Source organism: Prinia subflava, chromosome 8, assembly GCF_021018805.1.
Source record: "Prinia subflava isolate CZ2003 ecotype Zambia chromosome 8, Cam_Psub_1.2, whole genome shotgun sequence".
In the NCBI taxonomy this organism is placed as follows: Eukaryota; Metazoa; Chordata; class Aves; order Passeriformes; family Cisticolidae; genus Prinia; species Prinia subflava.
The window spans coordinates 16,190,646-16,199,089 of NC_086254.1; positions in this window are offsets into that span (position 1 = coordinate 16,190,646).

An 8,444-nucleotide genomic window follows, 5' to 3' on the forward strand; every position below is an offset into this window, starting at 1 on the left:
GCTGGGGCGAGGGGTGGGGATGGACCCCGCTCCCCCCGGAGCAGCTCCCGGTGCTGCTCCCACAGGGACGCCCGCACTCACCCCGGCTTTGCTTTTCCTTCTCTTTCCTGGCTGTAAGCAATATGTTTTCAGGTTGAAACGGGGGTGGGGGTGGGAAAAGGGGGATGAAAACAACTGAAAAAAACCCGGGTAGAGCTCCCAACTGAATTTTACTGTACAAAGTTCTGTGCTTGTGGCCCTGGCTGCACAGTAGCTTTAGAGTCCAGTTGTTTTCCTAATATTTTTATTCTAATTTAATTGCTTTGAAATTTTCCAGGCCAAGCAACTGTTTGGAAACACCATGCTTGTTTTAGTGCTTTCTGTTGGAGTTGGCCAGCTCTTCCTGTACATATGTTGGTTTGTTGTTTTTTTTTTTTCTTATATCCTGTTTTTTTTTCTTCTTTGTTTTGTAAAGAGAAGAAAAAAAAAAACAAACAAAAAAAAGAAAATTATTTTTCTTTCCCTCAGTACACATTCTTCAAATTATAGTGTTTGTTAAATAAAATGAAAGATTTACATTTAATTGTGTGTCAGCCTGTTGGGATTTCTGACCCCGAGGTCTCCAGGATCTCCCTGGGGGTCTCCAGGATTTCTCCAGGATCTCCCCAGCCTTCCTGGGGTCCCCAGGAGCTTCCCCAGATCCCCCTGAGCTCCTCAAGATCTCGCCAGGATCCCCAGGACCCTGCTGGGGTCCCCAGGGTCGCTCCCAGCTCACCCCAAAATGAGAGCAGGGGATTTTCACACATGGCAGGAGGGTCCTGGGGCACTCCTGGGACATCCCAGGATCTCCAGGATCCCCCCAAACTGAGCCTGGAGGGTTCTGGGGCAGCCCCGACCCCCTCCCGGTTCTCCCTCGGGTTTTGGGGGGCAGCCGGACCCCCGGGCACCCCCGGCCCCGTCCCCCGGGCACCTCCTCGGTGCCACTTTGAATTCCTCCACCTCCAGCGGATTAATCATTTTATTTATGAGGCTTAAGGGCCCAAATCCCGTTAAAGCCGGGGCTTTGCCAGATAAACAGCCCGCTTTGGGGGCAGCGCGTTTGTGAAAACACAATTAGCAAACCCCGTAATCTGCACTAATTACCGGGCCATGAGCGCCGGCACTCGCGGGCAGCGCCGGCACCGCGGGGGACGCGGGGATGAGCGGGGACAGCGCGCCCCGGCGCCCGCCCGGAGCCTCCTTCTCCATCGAGTTCCTGCTGTCCGGACCGGGGCCCGGGGCCGCCCCCAGCCCGGAGCCCCCCGGGCGGAGCCCCCCGGCCGCCCCCCGGCCCCCGCCCGAGCCCGGGGACAAACCGGCCCAGTCCTACATCGCGCTCATCTCCACCGCCATCCTCTCGTCCCCCGAGAAGAAGCTGCTGCTGTCCGACATCTACCAGTGGATCATGGACAACTACCCCTACTTCAAGAACAAGGTGAGGGGAGGGCTGCGGGGGGAACGGCCCCGGAATTCACCCGATGGCCGCGGGCTGGGGTGAGCCGAGCCCGCGGTGGGGACGGGACTGGGGGAGTCACGGAGCTCTGCTGAGCCCCATCCATTCGGAATCCATCGGGAATCCATGGGGAATCCATCAGGAAACCATCAGGAATCCATCCGTGGTGTCCAGACCTCGGTGCTGGCGGGGTTGGTGTCTCCAGGCTCATTTTGGATGACCCCAATCCATTGGGAAACTCCGGGGGCCGGACCCCGGGGCCGGTTCCGGCAGAGAGAGGGGTGGGCACGGCGGGGCTGGGGGGCTCGGCCTGGGTGACCTGTCCGGGCCTGAATGACCCTTCTGGGCCCGACTGACCTGTCCAGGCCTGGCTGACCCTTCCGGGCCTGGCTGACCCTTCTGTGCCCCTTCCCGACCCCTCCGGACACAGGAGAAGAGTTGGCGCAACAGCGTCCGCCACAACCTGTCCCTTAACGAGTGCTTCGTCAAGGCCGGGCGCAGCGACAACGGCAAAGGTCACTTCTGGGCCATCCACCCCGCCAACCTGGAGGACTTCTCCAAGGGCGACTACCACCGGCGGCGAGCGCGGCGCCGCGTCCGCAGGTCCGGGGGTCCCGGGGGGCTCGGGGGTCCCGGGGGTCCGGGGGGCTCGGGGGTCCGGGGGGTTCGGGGGGCACCAGGAGGGGCTGTGGCCCCCGGCGCTGACCCCGCTCTGTTTCCCCCGCAGGGTGAACGTCGGCTACTTCCACCCCTACGCCCTGTACGGCCTCGGCTGCTGCTGCCCCTGCTGCCCCCCGCCCGCGCCGCCCCCGGCCCTGCCCAGGGCGCCCCCCCAGTGCCCCCCGCGCTGGGGCTGGGGCTGGGGGCGGCTCCCGGCGCCGCGGGGCTCTGCGCCCCTCCTGCCCCGGGCCCCCTTCCTGTGACCCCCCCCGGGGCAGCTCGGGGTGTGTCACCCACCCCGGGGGTCCCCCCTGCCAGCAGCGCCCCAGGGTGGGGGTCGTTCCTCGCTGCCCATCCCGTGTCCCCCTCCCCGTCCTCCCCCCAGGGACGCCCCAGGATGGCACCCGGTGTCCCCTCCCAGTCTGCCCAGTGCTGCTCACGAGGGGACACTGGGCACACTGGGGACCCCCCCCCCACCCCAATTCTCTACCTAGCAGGGGTTTCCCATTGGGGGAAACTGAGGCACAGCCCAAATTGGGACCGATCCCCCCGTGGCCACCCCCAACCCGGGGGTCTCCCAACCCCCCCCCCCACTATGCTCAGGCACATATGGGGCTTAAACCCTGCAGCGGCTGCCCCTGCCCTAATTATTCCCTTACTAATTGTCCCTGACGCCCCTAATGAAAATCGCGGCTCCCAGGTGTTAAGTGGCATTAGGGCGTCTCGCTAAGAAAGACGACTCGGCCACTAAATCCCGGGATAAAGCCCCAAATCCCGGCACGCGCCCCCGGCCAGGGCAGATTATGACACAAATTAATCCCCGGCAGCGGCCGCGGCCTCTGGGGGGGCGCGGGGGCTCCGCGGCCGCTGCGGGGTTCGGGGGATTTGGGGGTGCGGGGCCGCCCGCGCCCCGCCCTGCCCCGGCCCGCGGTGCCCACCCTGGCCTGGGGGGCTTTGGGGACGGGGGGACCCCCCAAACCTGGGCCTGAGGCTCCTTAACCCGCGGCCATCTGGCCCCAAACGCGATTAGGGTCCTGCGACCCCCCCCCCCCAAAGCGGCTTAATGGGGCCGGGGGCACTGGGAGGACTGGAGGGGCACTGGGGGGGCACTGGGCGGACTGGGGGGGACACCCCGCGCTGAGCTGGGGGGGTGGGACCCCCACTTTGCGCTCATTCTGGAACGGGGGGAGGCTTTGTTCCATTTGGGGAAACTGAGGCACGGCCGCAGGTTGGGGCAGAGCCCCCCCTACCCCCCCCAGCAGCCCTGGGCACCCCAAAATTGGGGGAAACATCCCCAAAAATCCTTCAGGGAGTCCTGGACAGCCCCAAAATAGGGAGAACCCCCCCAAAAAAATCCTGTGTGCGGTTCTGGATCCTCCAAAATAAGGGAAGCTCCCCCAAAAAAACTCCTGCAATCCTGGAGAGCCTCGAAATAGGGGAAATCCCCCCAAAATCCCCCCACAACCCTGGAGACCCCCAAAACAGGGGAACCCCCCTAAAATCCCCTATGGGCATCCCTAAAAGAGAGGAAATCCCCCCAAATCCCCCCCCTGCAGCCCTGAACCCCCGGGAACCTCCAGCCCCTGCCCTGCTCCCCTGCCCGGGGCTCCCCCAGCCCCAAAAACAGCAAAAAAAAAAATCCCCAAAATCATTAAAACCCCACCAACCTCCCCAAAAATTCTGGGGGATGCCCCCCAAAAAGAACCAGTGCCCTCCATCCTCTCCTCCCCCAAGAAATCCAGCGGGTTCCGGGTGTATTTTTAATATATAGTTTATTTCTCTCTTTTTCTTTTTTTTTTTATTTTAAAGCCCCCCCCAAAGTGCAATTTTTATTATTTTAAATTTTTTTTTTGTCGTTTTTTGTCATCGTTTTTATTTTTTTTTTCCTCATCTCCCCCCAACTTTATAAAGAACTATCAAAGTTACAATCTATGGAATGTCTTTTCTGTGCTTTATTTATTTATTTTTTAATATATTTCTTTATATTTCTCTCTTTTTTTTAACTCTCTCTTCCTTTCCTCGCTCCTTCTCCTCCCCTCCCCAACCCCCCACGAAAATCTTCACCAAAAAAAAAAAAAAAAATTTTGGAAAAAAACACATAAAAACCGCAGCAACCTTTGCGAGTGCTTGAAGATAAAGAATCTCTTTAATAGATTATATAGAAAGACGCAGAAAAAACAAAACAAAAAAGGAAACAAAAAAAAAAAAAAGGAAAAAATGAAAATAAAATTAATATTTATAATAAAGTGGCCCCACCTCGAGCGTCCTTTGGGGTCCCCGGGCCGAGCTCGGTGTCCCCCCCGTCCCTGGGGACATTTCAGCTCTTGCTGTGTATATATATATATATATAGATAGATAGATATAGATAATTTTATTACATAAAACACAATTTAATGCAGCATTTTGCCCCCTCCCCACCCCAAAATTTCCGTCCCGTTTTGCTCTTTTTATTTGTTTGTTTCTCTTGATTGAATTTTTTTTTTATTTTATTTTCTTGTTGTGAATCATAAAAAAAAAAATCAGAAAATTTAGAGAGAGAAATTCAGGGGGTTTTGTCTTGGTTTATTATTAAAATATTAAATTGTTAAATTGGGAGGGGAATTGGGGCTGGGGGGGCTCTAAAGGGTTGGGGGGGCCTAAAGGGGGGGGTGAAGGAGAATTTGGGGGGTGGGGAGGGGGAATCAGCCCTTTCCTGTGGAAAAATGAGAAATGAACCCCCCCTGCTCAGTTTGGGGGGCAGGACCCCCCCCCGAGCTGATTTTGGGGGGAAAAAACCCCAAATTTGTCCCCTCAGCCCAGCAGGGGGTGAAGCCCCCCCTTGGCACCCCCAGACCCCAAAGCTGGGATTGACCCCCCTAAACCTGGGCTGAGCCCCCCAAAACCCGGATTAACCCCCCAAAATTGGGCTGAGCCCCCCAAACCTGGGCTCTGCACCCCAAACCAGGATTAAACCCCCCCTAAACCCAGGCTGAGCCCCCCAAACCTGGGCTCTGCACCCCAAACCAGGATTAAACCCCCCCTAAACCCAGGCTGAGCCCCCCCAAACCTGGATTAACCCCCCCAAACCCGGATTAACCCCCCCAAACCTGGGCTGAACCCCCTGGGACACTGGGGGAGGTGGGATGGGGGGGAAAGGGGGGGAACACACAAATTTTTTCCTCTTTTAAATCAACAAAAATTCCTTTTTTCCCTCCCTATTTCCCCTTGCCCCTCCTTGGCTTTGATCCAAATTCTATTATTTAATCATTTATTATTTATTATTATTATTAGCAATAATTTCTATTATTATTCCTCTCTCTCCTCTCTCTTCCCACCGGAACTCAGCACTTTCTTTGGCAACACTTCCACCCCAACCCGGATTCCAAAAAGATAAAAGAAAACCCCTTAAAATCAAACTAAAATTCATCAGAAGAAAGACAAAAATAAAATCTCCATGCTGAGCCACGGGGGGGGATTTTGGGGTGGGGTTAAGGCGACGGGACAGGGACAACCCTGGGGGGTTTGGGGGCATTTGGAGCTTCTCTATTTTTAATTTCTCCTGATTTTAGTGCAAACTTCACCTTGTGCTAAGTGGGGACAGGGAGGGGACAGGGAGGGGACACGGGGACATCGCTGGGGGATCCTGAGTCTGCTCCTCTCTCCTCTTCCTCCTTTGTGCTCTTTTTCCTTTTTTCCTTCTTTCTTTCCTGATTTTTTCCCCTTGTTCCCCCCCCCCCAATTTATTCCTTCTTTTCTCAATCCCTCCCTTTTTCCACCCCTTTTTTTTCCTTCTTTCATTTCTCATTTTTCTTTCTCTCCTCCCATTTCTTCCCCTTTTTTCCCCTCTTTTATTTCTCCCCTCCAATTTCCTTTCCCCCCTTTTTTCCTTCTTTATTTGTTTTTTATCATTCCCCCTTTTTTTTCCTGCTTTTTTTTTTTCTTCCCTCCCTTTTCCCCCCTTTTCTCTCCACACCTGGAAGATCCCACCCACCTCACCCTCCCTGTGCTGCTTCCCCAGAGCCCCCAAACCTCCCAAAAATTCCTTCGGGATTGGGAAGGGGGAAGGAAAAGCAGCAGCGAGGGCGGGAAAATCCCAGGGAAAAATAAAAAACACCAGGACGAGAGGAGCCACCACAACCCCGAGCACAACACGGAACCTCCACAAGTCTCTGTTTACAAATCCACACGGAATTTTCTCTGCATATTCCCAAAAAAAACCTCAGCCAGTGCTGGGAGGGTCGGCCCTGCCCGGAGCCCCCAACTCCGGCTCCTTCCCGGGGGGATTCCCTGCCCAGATCCCGAATTTCCTGCTCAGGGAGGGATTTGGGATTTTCCTGCCCCAAGGGGGAACAGGAGGGACACAAATCCCTGGGAACGTCCCTCGGGATTCGGGATCCCTCAGCCCCTGCCCAGGAATTCCCGGGAATTCCCTGGAGGGACCCAAATCCACAGGGACAGCGGGGTGTCCCCAATTCCAGCCTGGATCTGGGGCCCTCCAGCGCCTTCCCAGGGGGATTCCCAGCCCAGATCCCAAATCCCTGCCCAGATCCCAAATCCCAGCCCAGATCCCAAATCCCTGCCCAGATCCCAAATCCCTGCCCAGATCCCGATTTCCCAGCCCAGATTCCCAATTTTCCAGCCTGGGGGGAGCCAGAGGGATCCAAATCCATGGGGAGCATTCACAGACCCCCCACTCCAATGGGACCTGGCTCCCTCCAGCGCCTTCTCAGGATCCCAATTCCCCAGCTCAGATCCCAATTCCCCAGCTCAGATCCCAATTTCCCTGCCCAAATCCCAATTCCCCAGCTAAGATCCAGATTTCCCGGATCAGATCCAAATTTCTCTGCCCAGATCCCAATTCCTCAGCTCAGATCCCAATTCCTTGCCCAGATCCCAATTTCCCAGCCCAAATCCCAATTCCCCATCTCAGATCCCAATTTCCCCATCTCAAATCCCAAATCCCTGCCCAAATCCCAGTTCCCCAGATCAGATCCAGATTTCCCTGCCCAAATCCCAATTTCCCTGTCCAAATCCCAATTTTCCTGCCCAGGAAAGCTGCAAATCCTTGGGGAACAACCCCCAATTCCAGCCTGGATCCCTCCAGCCCCATCCTGGGGGGATTCCCTGCCCCGATCCCAATTCCCTGCTGGGAGCAGGAGGGATCCGAACCCACAGGGATCCCCACACCTCTGCACCGGCTAAAAAAACATCGAAAAAATAAAATTATTTCTACAAAAAAAAGATAAAAAACAACCCAAAACCCAACCCACCTCCTCAAGGCTGTGGGGAGCAGTGAGCGAGCCACACCCCAGGATTATTCCTGCCTAAAATTCAAGCTTCCATGGATTTTTATTTTTCTTTTTTTCTATTTAAAATTCCCGAGGGTCAGGGCATGTCACAGAACCTAATTAGCATCTTCCTCCCATCCTCCAATCTCACTTGGATTCTGCCTATATTTGTATTTTTTTCTAGGTTTTTTTTGTTAAATATATATATATATATACACATTCTTTTCTTACAAAAATAAATTTAGGCTTTTTTTTTTTAATAATATTTTTTTTCTCCGTAGAAGTCATTTTTTTTAAAAGTTTTTTTTTGACTTGTAAACATCTTGAATTTTGCTTTTTTTTTAAATTAAGATAAAGTGAGCTCAAAGTACCCGTTCCATCGCAAAGTGCTAAGACTTCTTTGTTTTCTTTTTTTTTTATTATTATTTTTAAGCTTTTTTTTGGAATTTTTTATTGCTTTTTTTTTGTTTGTTTTTCTGCATTAAATAAACATCCATCTCTTCCCCCAGCCCCACCACTCACCCCACCCCCCAGCACACACTCCCCTCTCACTCCCTCTCCAAAATACATTCGGCCAAAACCTGCTCTTTGCTTTTTCTTTTTTAAAAGTAAAAACACAAAAAAAAAAAAAAAAAAAGAAAAAAAAAAAGAAAAAAAAACAAACCCAAAAAAACCCCCCAACAACAACAAAAAAATTAAAATAAAAGGAAGAGAATCTAAAAAGTGCTTTGAAAATAAAAGGGCTTAAAATCTCTCTGGTATTTTTTTACTCTTTTTTTCTTCTTTTTTTTTTGTTTTTTTAGCATTTAAAAATGTGCATTTAGAAAACAGGTGACCAACTCAAAGGTGCCTTTTCCCCCCGAGGGTCGGGACCCGCCTCTCCAGCCATAGAGCATCTCTAGATATAATATTTATTTATATAATTGGATTTTTGGGAACGGGGCTGGGGGGCCCAGGCTGCTCCCCCCTCCCCAAAGGCCTCCTGCTCCTTCAGGGGAGACCCCAAAAAACTTTGGGGAGACCCCAAAGAATCTTTTTTGTCCCAA